The sequence below is a fragment of the Theropithecus gelada genome, chromosome 19 (genome assembly GCF_003255815.1).
Source record: "Theropithecus gelada isolate Dixy chromosome 19, Tgel_1.0, whole genome shotgun sequence".
Taxonomy (NCBI): Eukaryota; Metazoa; Chordata; class Mammalia; order Primates; family Cercopithecidae; genus Theropithecus; species Theropithecus gelada.
The window spans coordinates 37978300-37992695 of record NC_037687.1 but is presented as its reverse complement, the minus strand read 5'-3'; the positions used below and the strand labels follow the sequence as shown (position 1 = coordinate 37992695).

General features: G+C 54.4%; 1 long non-coding RNA gene across 1 annotated transcript; it reads left to right on the top strand.

The window, feature by feature from the left end:
* The first annotated feature begins 7275 nt into the window (after positions 1-7275).
* Positions 7276-12262, top strand: LOC112612147. Its single transcript, XR_003116819.1, has 2 exons — positions 7276-7413; positions 10452-12262. It is a non-coding gene; the product is annotated as an uncharacterized LOC112612147 (long non-coding RNA).
* The last annotated feature ends 2134 nt before the right edge of the window (positions 12263-14396 follow it).

Sequence of the window (14396 nt, the reverse complement as noted above, 5' to 3'; positions counted from 1 at the left end):
GCCTGTAATCCCAGCACTTTGGGAGGCCGAGGTGGGTGGATTGCTTGAGGTCAGGGGTCCAAGACCAGCCTTACCAACATAGTGAAACCCGTCTCTACTAAAAATACCAAAATTAGCTGGGCATGGTGGCACACACCTGTAATTCCAGCTACTCGGGAGGCTGAGGCAGGAGAATCACTTAAACCCGGGAGGTGGGGGTTGCAGTGAGCTAAGATTGTACCACTGCACTCCAGCCTGGGTGACAAAGCGAGACTCTGTCTAAAAAAAAAAAGAGTTCTGCTTTAGACAAGTTAAAGAGAAGCCCTCCACCTACATTAATATTTAGAAGCATTTTCTCACTGAATCTTCTCAATACTCTACAAAAAAGCATTGTTAACATCCCCATTTTACAGAGGAAAACACTGACGCCTAGCGAAGTTAAATCATTTGGCTGGAGACACAGATGGAACCGAGATTGGCACCCAGGCAGTCGGACTCCAAAGTTCACATTGCCATCCACTGTTCTCTTCCTCTCCCTCAAACCCTTGCCCACTTTGTGCAGGAAACACTGGACTTGGACCTGGGCTTTGCTGTCTGAGACATTTATGCATCTCCCATCCCTATCCCCAGTTACGGCCTTCTGCCAATATGAACCATTCACTGAGTGCCTTCACGTCACCTGCCCACCTTGAGTCATGACAACTCTGGGATGCAGATTGCACAATGCTCCCCAGCCCTACTTTGTGGGGCCCTAGCAGATTCTCCAAGCTCACACAGAAAGACCAGCTGTGAGAGGAGCCAACACCTTCAAATCTACTCGCTCCCTACACCACCTTACTCAGAACTCACCTCCTCCATGAAGTCTCCTAAGGGAAGGCCCCTCATTCACATCTGTGCAAGATCCCCGTCTGGCAACAAACTTCTCAGTGCCAACCAGGCACTTTAGGGTTCACATGGAGAACACTAAATAGAAGCAATGCAGGCACCTGCCTCATGGAGGCTTCCGGCAGCCTCCTAGGGAAAAAGTAGCACCTGACCTGGTAAGAGGAAAAGCTCAGGTTTGGAAGGGTCAGACTCTCACTCTCTGCTCTCCACTTCTTTGAGCCTTGATATTGTCACCAATTCCAAAAGCAAAAGCTCTCTCTGGTTCCTCCACTTCTCCCACTGCAGTCCAGGCCACCACCACCTCTGGCCTGAGTGACTTCAGTGGTCTCCTCCCCGAAGGTATCCCTTCTTCCATGACTGTCTCAGATAGTCTCATCTCCCCCACCGGCCCCCAGAGAGGGTCCTTCTAAAACGTAATCAGGTGGTGTCACTCCCTTGCTTAAGATTCTCCAGGGGCTTCCCATGCATTTGGGAATAAAACTCAATCGCTTTAACCCGACCTATAAAGTCCTATGTCATCCCACCCCTGCTGACACCTCTCATCTCTTCCCCCATCACTCTCCTCTTTGCCTACCCTGCTCCAAGCCGTGCTGTCTCCTCTCTGTTCTTTAAACCACACTCTTTGCAACCCCAGGCCCTTTGCATGTGCCATTCCCTCTGCCTGGAACACTTCTCCTGTGTTCTTTGCCCCGTTAAATCCTACCCGTCTTTTAAGGTTTGGCTTAAATACCTTGCCCTCTCTCCTGGCTCCCTATTCTAGTCTATTCTTTGGGACAGACTTATCAGTTTCTGATTTTGTATTTGATTGATGTTTACACTGAAAGATCTGCATTTTCTCTAGTTGCCAACTCCATGAAAATACGCTGTGCTGGTTCTGCTTCCTGCTACATATTTAGTGCCCAACAAATGCCGGGCACATAGTGGGTGCTCAACAGACACATGGAATGAATGAATTAAATGGATCCTGCATAGGGACAAGCACCTGAGGCAGAGTACTTAAGTCTTCAAAGCCTCAGTTTCCACTTCTATAAAATCAAGATAATAATTCCTTCTTTAAAAGTTAGTGGTGAGGATCCAAATAGTCAATGAATATTGACAGTGCGTTGGGAAAAAATGCTCTACAAATATGAAAGTTTAAAAGACCTGGAACCTAGAGGATGGGCAGGAGTCAGAGAGGAGAAGAACAACAGGAAAGGGCATGGCCATTTGTCAGGTGACACTGCGTTTTGTATTTCCCCTTTCCCTGACCCCTATGAGGTAGTAGTTATGACCCAGAGGAGGAAATAAGGCTCAGACACGAGGAGCCCCCTTCCCGGGGTGTCATGGTGGGTCCGTGGAAGAGCCAGGATTTGTACTCCTCACACCAAGGCAGGCAAGTTTCCCGAGCATCTCCAACAGAGCTTGACCCCTAGCAGTGGGCTGTTGACAAACATGAATGGAATCAATTCAGAGGGCCAGCCAGAATCACAGTCCTGGCTCTGCCTCTCACTGTCTAGAGACCTTGGGCAAGTCACTTCCCTTCTCTGAGGCTCAATGTCCCCATCTGCAAAGTGGGAATAATGAAAATGCCTACAGCCTAGGGTGGTCGGAGGTCAGCAGGAGCACAGGTTGAGGGCCGGGCACACAGAAGGCAGTCCATAAGCAGCTGCCAGAATGGTTCCGCTTCCAGTGAGGGAACAGCATGAGCGAAGGATGATAAGAGGCTAGCGGTCAGTCAGAGAGGACTCACAGGAGGGGCAGCCGGAGCCAGATGGAAAGGGACTCCCAAATCTGTGCCCAGTTGCCTTCTCAAGGCAGGCAGTGGGAAACCTGTACATATTCTGAACTCCAAAGAGCAGCCCCTGTCCAGGGGGCCCTTCCTCAGGCAGCCAGGGAGGTGGTGAAATGGTCATTGCAGGAGAAGCATCCCCTGATCTCTTGCCCCCTTCTTCATCCTTCACCCCCAAAGCCCTCACCTCTTTCCAGGCTTCCTGGCCTTGGCCCGAATCCTATACTCCTCAGCTGATCCTGCCAACCTCATCTCCAACCCAAGACCCACCCAGCCCTGGCCCAGCTGACGCCTAGTTCTTATGCTCACACCCTGGCCTTTCCCACATGGCCCAGAGGGACCTTTCTGTCTTCTATTAGGAAGGCCTTGTACTACTTGGAAAACTTTTGTTTGATGGTAATGCCAAAAAATTCATAACTGGTGAAAAGTAAGCATTGTTTCAGGCATAAGCAAGCACATAGCATGTGGGTAAATACGTGGGTCTGCACACACCTTTGAAACACAAATGCCGATCTCCTATGTCAGAGGGATCTCTCTAACACAGAGATCCTCACTGCCCTCCGCAAACCAGGTAGCTGTGAGGCCAGAGGTGGGGAACTGTGAAAGCTGCACTAATGCGGAGCTTGTTGGTGTGAGGTGGAGGTGACTGGTCCTAGGTGAAGGAGAGAGGCTTGGCAAGGACACCCAGGGTCATCCTGAGATCCTCCTCCTCCTCCAAATGCCTCCATCCGTCAACTTCTCAATTCAACCCAAAGATGTCTGAACCCCTCTGCTCCTCCCACTGTGCCTCCTACTCAGGACTTACTCCTCCCCAACCGGCCCGGCCCCGCCCCAGCCCGTACTGTTGCATGGGTTCTTCCTCACTTGCTCCACAAATGTCCCTTGAACCCCATATGTGTGGCAAGCAATGAATCAGGGACCAGTGATGTCACGGCCCCTGCTCTGGGGAGCTGACAATGGACATGGACCCAGGCGTATTGAATCCACGCCCCATATTCCTTAAAGCATGACCCTGGTCGGGCCTCTCTGCCGCCCAGACCGAGAGGAAAAATCTCGGCACCCTAGACCTGCCCACGTCTGCAGCTTCACCTTCCCAAGACACCATGAGAAGGTGAGAAGAGGGGCAACCATGTTTCCCAGCGTGCAGATCCTGCCCTGAACTCCCTCCCTAGGATACAGAGGACCTTGGGCTTTCGAGGCAATATAATCCACAGGGGAGGCTGTAAACACCCTTGGAGCAGCTCACTTTTCAGGGGAAACCAAGGCTCAGGGCCGGCATGACTTGAGCAAAGCCACACAGCTCGTCTGTGGCAGACAGACAGACCCCACCCCTCAGTTCCCAGTAGACTTGTTTGAACTCCCCTAGGCACTGACACTGCCAAGAGAAAGAAGAGGGGCTTAAGACCCTTTTTCTGCATGTTCTGCTGATGTTCCAAGGACCTGAACCTCCGCTTCTTTCTATGGCTGTGGGAGGGGAGATGAACCAAGAGAGATGGGGCTAGACAAGGGATGTGGGGCGCAAGCAGGGTAGAAAAAGACAGAGTGAAAAGCATGCAGCAGGACAGAGAAAAGAGGGGTGCAGGGAAAGAGTAACTGGGGACTATCAAGGTAGAACAGAGAAGTATATGGAGGTTTTTAAATCCCTGGAGGGAGAGGCAGCAATAAAGGAAAGAGAGTCAGAGTGAAACAGAGAGACAGAGACAGGAAGATGCAGATAAAAAGGCAGAGACAGAGAACAGCAGAAAGAGAGACAAAGAAAACAGGAGAGAAAAGAAAGAGGGAGGGAGGGGAAGAGCAAGCTGACATGGGGCCACCAGGGCCTTCTGTAAATTGCTTCCCAACACCCTCTCCTCTGCCCCTCACACCAGCAGTCCAGCAGGGTGTGTGGTGTCATCCCCATCCCTGAAGGGACTGCTCTGGGCAGAGCTGAGACTGATGCATGGGAAGGTGTCCAGCTCCCGGCCCTCTCTCTTCTCCTACACCCAGCTGCCTCCCAAAGAAAAGGGCCAAGTTCAGTGTGGAAGGAGCAGAGACAGGTCCTGGGGGACTGAGAGCTGAAGTGCTGTAACCAGGGGCAGAGGGGCTGCAGCTTGTCTCCCCTCTCCAGGCACTGGTCCCCACAGACACCCTACTGTTCTTGTCCCTTGCTGGCTGCCAAGGGACAGGCTTTGGCTATCCTGACTTTGGCCAATGCCTCCCTCAACCTGTGGCCATCGTCTCCCTGCCTGGCGACCCCAACACCCTCCCATACCTCCTCCTACCCATCCCTGTGCCCCCCAAGACCACCCATCCCGTGACCACCTTTCTGCTCCTCTGCAGGTTTGGGGTTAGGGAAGGGAGCACAGAGGCCTAGATGGGGGGTGGAGGGCTTGGTGGATTATTGAAGATGTGCGGGCACTGCAGCTGACATGGATGAGGAGGAAGAGGAGGGGGTCTTGGTGATGGACGATGCTGATCCTGCGGTGGGGGGAATGGCAGGGGAGGGGGTAGAGAGGGCTGGGGGAGGGGTGGCTAGGAAGCAGGTTGGGGGGGGAGCAGGACCAGGCTCACATTTGGCATTCAGGGCAGCTGACAATAAAAATGCTTTATTGCCAAGAAACTGGATCGATCGGGGCTGGAGGGGGCCGGCAGGGGGGACGCGGAGGGCTCAGCACAGAGGCCGGCGGCCGGCCTTCGCAGCGACCAGGGCCCGAGCCGCCCTCCCCCCTGCACCCCCCTCCCCGCCTCCTGCCCTTTCTCTCTCCTGCAGCCACCGCTTAGTTCTTATTATATTTTTTCTTATATATTTTTCCCCCAGCTTCTCCTGCTCCTGTTTTTTTTTTTTTTTCTTTTAATTTTTTTTAAAACTCGCTGCACTCCCAATGCTGCAGGCCAGGTGGGGGCGGGGTGGGGGCATCTGCCTGGGCCAGGCCCCTATCCACAGGGTGCCCAGAACTGCTGGCTCTGGGATGAGTCCCACTTTGCTTCTGTATCCCCCAATCCAACCAGGTTCCTCCTAGAGCCTGTCTTCTGTGGGTGCCCATCTCCCCCTGCCACCCCTCCTAGGGGCCTCCTTCCAACCTCAAAGCACCCACACACACATATCCGTGGTGGGCTGAGGGCCCTGGCCAGGCCTTCCTCCCCTCCCCCCTACCTGGCCCCTGCTCAGTCCTGGAGCCATTTGGCTGATGGTCAGAACTGTCCGTCAACGGGGCTCTGAGCCCCTGGGGACCCAGATGGGAGGAGGGAGGGGGAGAGGTCGGGGGTCAGGCCACGTCCCCTCAGCTTGTCTCTTTCCCCTCCCCCTTCCTAACAAAGGGAGCATCGGCCTGATGCTGGCGGGATGGCCTGGTACTCAGGGAAGCGGGGAGGAGAGGGGCTGTGGGGATGGCCATGGGCAGAAGGCGGGGGTGGGGGCCGCCTGCCCCTCCTCTGCCCTCCCCCTCGGGTCAAGGCTAAGGTGATTCCTCAACCTCTCAGAGGCTGGGCTGGGAGGAGAGGAGGATCTGGACAGACAAAGAACTGGAGCCCTGGGGAGTTGGGGGCTGGGGGGACGCACCTGGGACCCGGGCAGTCCTGGCTGAGGGAGGGGCAACAGGCACCCCTCTGGCCCTGCGCTCACCCTCTGGATGGCCCTGCCTCCCATCTGCACCAATCCCTACGGATCTCAGAGCCATACAGACCTTCCAGCTTGGGCAGGGTCGGATGGGGGTGGGGGGAAACTGAGGCCCAGAGAGGCGAGACAGCCTAGGCCCAGGGTTCTCAGCGCTGTCCCAGAGTCTCGCCCCTCACTTCTCTTCCTACTAAGGGAAGACATCTTCCTTTCCTGCCGTTCCCCACCCAGGTCAGGGGAGGTTTGGTGGGGGCAGATGGTAGAAGGTTCTATGGAGAGGGAAGAGGAGGCTGAGGAAAAATTGCGGCTAAGCGTTCTCCTCTCTTAAGCCAGTGGGCAGGGGAGGAAGCCAGAAAAAATGTCTAAATGTGACCTCGAGCACTGGCCTGGCACAGCTGTGGGAAGAAACTTAATGTCCGTCGGAAAGGGCGGGAAACCAACATAGACAGAGTGCTCCTGAGTACCTGGCTCGCGGTGGCTGGGGAAGAGGCCTTCAGTTTTCCCCTTTGGGAAAATGTGGCCCATGGCCACAGGGAAGGAGGAGGATTCACACTCTGGTTGGTCACAATCCACCCATAACACTGCGTCAGGGCCTCCCATCCACAAAGCCCAACTGTGGGGCGCAAAGGGTAGCTGAGGCAATGAACAGCTGTGAGCCCCCATGCCCACAGGGATAAGGAGCCTCCAAAGAGACAGAAGGAAACAGGCAGATCTTCTGTACTTAAATTCTCCTATGAAGGCTGAGGTGGCTCTTGGCTGAGAGGGCCGCAGCCAAGAGGAAGAGGGGGAGGATAAGGCGGGCCTCTTTTGGAGGGGGTGGGATGGGCTCACACATGCCCCCACAGCCTGCCAAGAAGGCCCCAGATGGGCCAAGGACTATAGGGGTCCCGGCTGCCCTCCCCCAAACCTCCCCTCCCTTCTCTCCCTCTCTGTTTCTTGGCTGGCTATCGACCGGGGCTGTGACATGGTGGATCAATACGGCAGGGATATAAAGCCGGCTGGCTGGCTGCCTGCCTCTGCCTCTCTCTCTCTCCCTTGCTTGCCTTGCTTCCTTTTCCTGGAGCCGCACCCAGGTCCCCCACCATCATGTACCCCTTACCCAGGCCTCTGAGGGGCCAGGCAGCCCCCACCACTCCCCTACAGCAGGAGAGCTTAGGGAGGCTGAGAGCTTGGACAGCCGGGAGAGGGGGTGAGTATGGGAGTGGGCAAGGAAGCAGATGGGGATCGGGGCCACAGTTTCAGGTAGGGGGCTGGGATAAATTGAGGGACAAGCCCCCTGGGAGAAAGCAGGCATCCCCTCAATTGGGAGCAGCTCAGGTAGATGGGGCCCTTTGAAGGTGTGTGACGGACAGAGCTCTGGGAGGTGGGCAGGGGGCACCTGCGGGTCCAGAGAGACACTGTCCTGAGTCCGTGAGGCAGGGGAAAGTCTGGGGGGTGCTGGAGTAGCCTACGGTGAATGGACGCAAAGAACAGTGGGGCGACCCCTCAGGCCAGCCTGCGCCTACCCACAGAGCTGCCGGCTGCCCCGCCTTTGGGTCCCTGTGGGTAGAAGCTGCCTTGGCCTCACCCCAGGGTCTGGCCTGCACATGTGTGGTGGGGGTGGGAGGCTTGTGTGGCTTCGGACAGGAGGTTCCAGCGAGAGGTCTGTGGTGTGCAAGCTGCCATGGACGCAGGGTGTGCATGTGTCCTCAGGCTCTGCTGGGAGACTCTGGGACTGCACATACCCAAGCGTCTTGGCCCTTGAGTCATGTCTGTGTGTGACCATGAGTTCATGGATGTGTCCCAGGAGCACTGGGTGGCTGTGTATGCACTTCCATGAGTGTTTCCTTGACCCTGGGTATCCCTATGTCTCTGTCTGTCCCTTGGGGATGTATCCCAGGAGCACCTCAGGGATCTGTCTCCTCTGTCCCTGGTTAATGGGGTAGCTGTGTGTTCCCATGTGCTCTTGGAAGCCTGTGTGTGTTGGCGTGTGCGTGCCCCTGCCAGAGTGTGTCTGAGCACCGATGCTGCTATGCGCGAGCCTCCATGGGTCCCGTGTGGACCCGTGCCTGTGCCTGTGGGCAGCTGTGTGTGCTTCAGGGATCTGCGCGGTGGTCTCTGTGTGTACTGGAAGTGCATTCTCCTCATGAGTGTCGGAGAGTCCATGTGGTTTCTCTGTGTGTCTATGTGATGTTGTGTGTCCCTGTGTGCCGATGGTCGACTGTGTTTCCACAAGTGGGCTGGAGGCTCTGGGTGTGTCCCTGTGTGTGTCATGGTGACTCGGTGTACATGGCAGGGTGTGTGTGTGTAGAGGCTACAACTCTGAGCCTCTGAGTGGGGGAGGGTGGCGAGGCAGCAGGGGCTGCCACGGAGACACTGGCTAGCCTGTTTTATCACTACATCATCTCCAAATCCCAATGTCAGGGCCTGCCTGCCTTCTTTCCCTTCCCTGCCAGAGACCCCAGACCCCTGCCAGGATGGGCCCAGGCCCCCACCCCCCCACACCTTGGGCAGGCTGTAGCTCTGCTCCTCAACACCCCTGCTTTGGTGGATGCCACCTCAACTCCACCAAGCGACCTCCGTCCCTCCCAACCCCCCCAGCGCCACCCGCTCCCCCCGCCCTCCCCCCACCACAAGTCCAGTCCAACCCAGACAAAAGCAATTACTCCAGAGGTAGGATGTGAGTGTGGGTGTTAGAAACAGGAAAAAAAGGGGGGGGCAGGGAGGGGGAGCGAGAGAGACACACACAGAGGCAGGGATGGACAGCCAGAGACCCCAAGAGACGACAAGAGAAAGAGAATGGCAGAGTGAGAGACAGAGGGACACACAGAGAGACGCACAGAGAAGCAGAGACAGAAGATGAAAGAGACTAGAAGGGACACAGACACCAAAACCAGGAGGCAAAAGCAGAGAAAAAGAGCAGAGGAAGGGCAAAGGCAGAGAGCACGACAGAGAGACACAGAGACAGAGACTGGAGAGACAGAGAGAGAAACAGAGAAAGAGCACACAACAGAGCGGAAAACCCAGTGATGGAGCCACACAGAGAGAAGACGCAGATAAAGAGAGAACGGGGGCCAGAGGCAGGGAGAACTAGAAAGGGGGCAATGCACAGAGAGGAACAGAAAGGCTGAGTGAGAGTGAGAGACAGAAAGGAGACCAGAGAGATAAAAGGCAGACGGCAGATAGTGGTGGAGGGGAGTTGGTAACGCACTAGAGACTCTGAGATGGCAAAGCTAGAGAGAAGCTGAAAGGGGACCATGTCCAAAGTGACCTCTCTCTCTCTCTCTCTCTCTCTCTCTCACTCTCACACACACACACACACACACACATACCCCTTTCTCCCCATTCCCCAGGCCAGAAGTCAGGGATGCTCAAGCCTTTTCCATGTTCCTCTGAGTCCCTGTGAGCCAGGGTGGGGAGAGGACAGGATGAATGGACAGGGATGATCTCAGGTAGCTTCAGGGACCAGCCAGAGCCAACTGGGACCTGATCACAGGGGCAGAGAGAGCAGTACATTCCTCCTTACCACACACCACCACCTCACCCTCCACACACAGTCCACACACACCAGAGCCTTGGCCAATTTCCTCGTACTGTGCCAGGCATGGCCAGCCTGGGGGGTAGGGGCCAGGTGTGAGGTCCTTCCTTCCTGCCCCACAGTCCTGCCCATCTGCCTCAGCTGCAGCTGCCCCGAACTGTTTTTTTCTTTCTTATTGTCCCCTGCCTTCATCCCAGCTGCCTTCATCTTTCTCTGACGCACTCTCACTCACTCAGCTCGCAAGCACGCTCCCTCTCTTTCTCTCTGTTCCTTTCTGTCTCTGAGTCCCTCACTCTGCTTTCCTGCCTCTGACTTTTCTGCTGTTCCCTCTTCCTCTTTGCTCCTCTCCATTGTTCCATTCCCCTCTCTGTGTTTCTCTGTGCTTGTTCTCTGGGTCTTCCTCTCCCTCCACTCCCATCTGGTGTATTCTGGATTCCCCTTTCTTAGACAATCCCTCTGGCCCTCCTATCCACCTCATCCCCAAGAAAAGCAAGGTTGGGCACAGTGGTCCTAGCCTGTAGTCCCAGCTACATGGGAGGCTGGGGCAGAAGGATTGCTTGAGAGTCTGAGAAACGCAAAGGTGGATCACTGTGTAAAGGACCTCAAGCTGTCCTGGAGTGCCAGGAGTGGGTAAATACTTCCTTTTTTGTTTTTCCCTCAATCACCTTTTTTCCTCCTCTCTTTCCTCCCCTGCCTCGCACCCATACCAGGCCCGATCTCTGGATCTCCCCAATCTCCAGATCTCAGTGTGGCTCTCTCTGGAGACAAAAGCTAAGACTCAGCCCACAGGCAACACTCAGCACAGAGATCCAGCTCAGAGAAAAAGGAGGTGACCAGGGAGGAATGGAGAGGCCAAGACCTATAATGAAGACCGAGAAAAAGAAGAAAGATGATGCTGGGGCTGGAGCCAAACGGAGAGGAAGAGGAAAGGAAGGAAAGCCAGGAGCAGAGACCCGGTAGGGCAGCGTAAGCCCAACAACTGCAGGGTGGGGGTGGGGCACGCATCAAGATTTCTAACAAGCACAGCTGAAAACATCCAGGGCTGTTCTCTGAGGCCTTCTCTCTGCCTACCAGCCCTCACCAGTGCTTCGAAGAGCCCCGAGGAATGTCTCTCTATTTGAAGTCAGAGCCAAGTGCCTGCTCTCGGCACCTGGGGCTCCATGCTTACTAGGATGGTGGCTACTTGACCTTCATTTGCTGTGGGACTGTCAGGGATTCCAGGGACCCACTGGTCCCCGAACTAGCTCAGAGATGCAAGCCATTTTTACCTCCTACGCATCTACAACCCCCACCCCATGGCTGACAAATATTCCCAGTCCACAGCTGTCTCCACCCAGCCAGTGACAGAGCACAGGCAGCCAAAAGGATCAAGCAATCTCTTGCCACCTCCCAGCACCCCAGAGTGGTAAACAGACCCTCACATCTGGACTCCACATCCAGCGAGTAGTGCCCCTGCCCACTACCCAGATCACACAGCTGCCATTTACAGACCACCCTATGGGTCCCACCCCACAGTCATAGCCCACCAGCATCCCAGAGCGGCCTCTACACTGAAGCTCTGTCCCAGTCCAGTCATCCTTCAAGCCACATCTGGAACAGCACACACCCTATTCCCCTAGCCAAAGCTCCCAGGGGTGCAATTCAGAAGGAGGCAGACTGGGCCTGGGGCATGCGGACAAGTCCCTGACGTCACCCCCTGGCTTCTTCGGCTTGTCTGCGGAACCTGAACTGCCCTTAAGGCCTGCGTCTCCGACCCCAGGGCAGCCCCCTGCCACACCTACACTCTTGGCCGTGGGAGAATGTCCTCATGTGCGGCTAAACATCCTCCTCATGCAGCCCTGAGTTCTGTTCCTTCCACATCACCTCACCAGCCCAGGATGAAAGCCGCTCACCTAGAGCGAAGCTTCTGCTTCCGAGGCATTCAGGACTCCCCTCAGGGTATGCCAGCACCCTGGGGCACATCCCTGCTGCTTATGTCTGAGTTACCTCTGTGGCCCTGGGACCACTCCACATTGAAGTCCGTTGTGTCTTTTTATGGAAGGATGGAAGGACAGAAGGGAAGGAGAGACAAAGTGGTACCACAGCCCTGCTCCTGCCCTGGCACTTGGAGGGCACCAGATGCCCAGGGGACTGTAGCTGGCTGTGAGGACTCTGAGGCCAGGTCAGCATCCACAGTCCCCAATAGTGAGTAGGAACCCAGTCAGTCCACACCCCTTCCCATCCACCCGAAACATAATTTAGCCCTCGGCTTCTCCTTACCTTTCAGGAGTTCTCTCCTTACCCCCAAAGACTTCCTGAGGACCCCCTAGGCCGACCAGTCTATCCCTCTCTCCCCTAACCCAGCATCCTGCAGTCCCCTGGTTCAGGTTGGTGGTGTCTGTGCCTGAGCCCCCACCAGCCTGAAAGCCCCTCAAAGGCCACATGGGTCTCCCGCCTCTCTGCATCTCCAGATGGTGGCACGAGGCCTAGTACACAAGGAATCCCAGAAAATGTTGGTTGAAGGAATAAATGGATGGATCTGCGTTGATGTGTCTGTTTGCTCACTTATTTATTCATTCAACTCACGCTTGCTGAGCACTTACACTGTGCCAGGGACTGAGTGTAGACAGATGTGTTAGACAAACAGAGAGGTCCTTTTACCCAGTGGCTTCTGGGGGCAGACATTAAACATACAGAATATAATCAGATATGGTGATAGTGCTCAGGAGGGAAAAGGAGGCGTCATCCAGCCCAGGGGCCAGGAAAGGCCCTCAGAGTTGAGGAGCCTTAGATGGAGAGCTGAGGAGGTAGAGAAGTAAAGTCAACCCAGAGTGGAGAGAAGGCCCTGGCATGGGTGGGAAGAGATTTGGAGGAAGGGCCAGAAGGGAGAGGAGGAGGGGGAGTCACATGGGAGTGCGAGCAGCAGAGGCAACCACGACCCCAGGGCTGGGAGGGGATCTCTTGCTCATCCTGGAGCTCCAGCTCCCACACAGAGCATTGAGGGCCTCCAGACATGTTTGGGGCATCACTCACCTTCCAAGTGTGGCCATAAAGGAAAGACAGAGCAGGTGGGGGCGATGTTTATTGTAGTTGTTTCATAACAAAACTATACACCTAAAAGAGTATGGCTTCTTTCAAAGATGTCTCCTCAGGAGGCTGAACTTTTTCTTGAACCATCTGATATTTTGGCAACAGCCTTCAAGGCCAGTTTACAAACTCCATCAGCAAAGCGTCTCTCTAGTATATAATTGTCTCCAGTTTCTACTGAAAGACCAACAAGTGGCCCCAGTATTATCATTGCTAAATTCATCAGAGCTGCTGCTAAATCAGACTTCAGGTGGTGTCCGAAATCAAATTCACTCCCAAAGTACAAAAATTTGCCGCACTGTGGAGATACCAAAAACTAGGGTGGGTTTTGGTGAGGTAAAAGAATGAGAGCTTTAAGGTCAGGCAAACCCAGGTTCAAATTCTGACTCTACTGCTTACATGTTGGGTGGCCTTAGGCAAGTTGCCTTCACGCTCTGTGCCTCAGTTTCTTTCTCTTGTAACAGGTGCCAACGCCCACTTCACAGGGTTGCAGTGAGGATTAAAAGCAAAGTGCCCAAAACAGGCCCTCGCACAAAGGTGGCCCCTAATAAATATCAGTTTCCTCACTGGAATGTACCGGCCCTGTTACTAGTTACCAATCAGTCACCCACATGTCCGTGAAATCATGGATATTTAATGAACACCTATTTGAAGACAAATAACTGAAATCATAGATCTAACTGTAACCTCTACCAACTGGAAACATAATTAAACTCCTCTGTTACTTCAGCCTAACTTTCAGACATTCCTCAAAGGCAGTCTCTAGCTCCCAAACTAATTCTGCAACCTGGAAACTCCTTGACTCTCTTTTCAAGGATGTAAGGATTCCTGGAAAAGCTGCAACTTCAGTTCCCTGGAGAAAGCACACTAGAGAAATGACACATCCCGGAACGAATACTCTCAGTGGTAACAGGGGTCCATGAATGAGCTTCAGGGGGTCTGTGATCATCCCAAAGTGTAGCACAACTGGGTATATGTAGGGATGTGTTTTCCTAGGAGAAGCTCTATACTGTTGCGAAACTTGGTATCTATGGGCCAAAGGTTGCCTGAAACGTGGTTTGGACCATAAGGAGATTTTGGAAGTTTTGCATTAGTTGCCAACATTTAAAGGTTGGAAGACTTCACACACAAGTCTGGGATTCTGGCTTCTTTTGAAAAATCAGGGCCGGGCGCGGTGGCTCAAGCCTGTAATCCCAGCACTTTGGGAGGCCGAGACGGGCGGATCACGAGGTCAGGAGATCGAGACCATCCTGGCTAACACAGTGAAACCCCGTCTCTACTAAAAAATACAAAAAAAACTTAGCCGGGCGAGGTGGCAGGCGCCTGTAGTCCCAGCTACTCGGGAGGCTGAGGCAGGAGAATGGCGTGAACCCGGGAGGCGGAGCTTGCAGTGAGCTGAGATCCGGCCACTGCACTCCAGCCTGGGTGACAGAGCGAGACTCTGTCTCAAAAAAAAAAAAAAAAAAAAAAAAGAAAAATCAGAAACCCTGGCAAGTCAAGGTTGTATCTGTGCATGAGAACAGTCAGAGGAGCTAAAAAGCAGTCCCCCACCTCATGCATTTTTCAGTCCATCACAGTCCCTACAATAC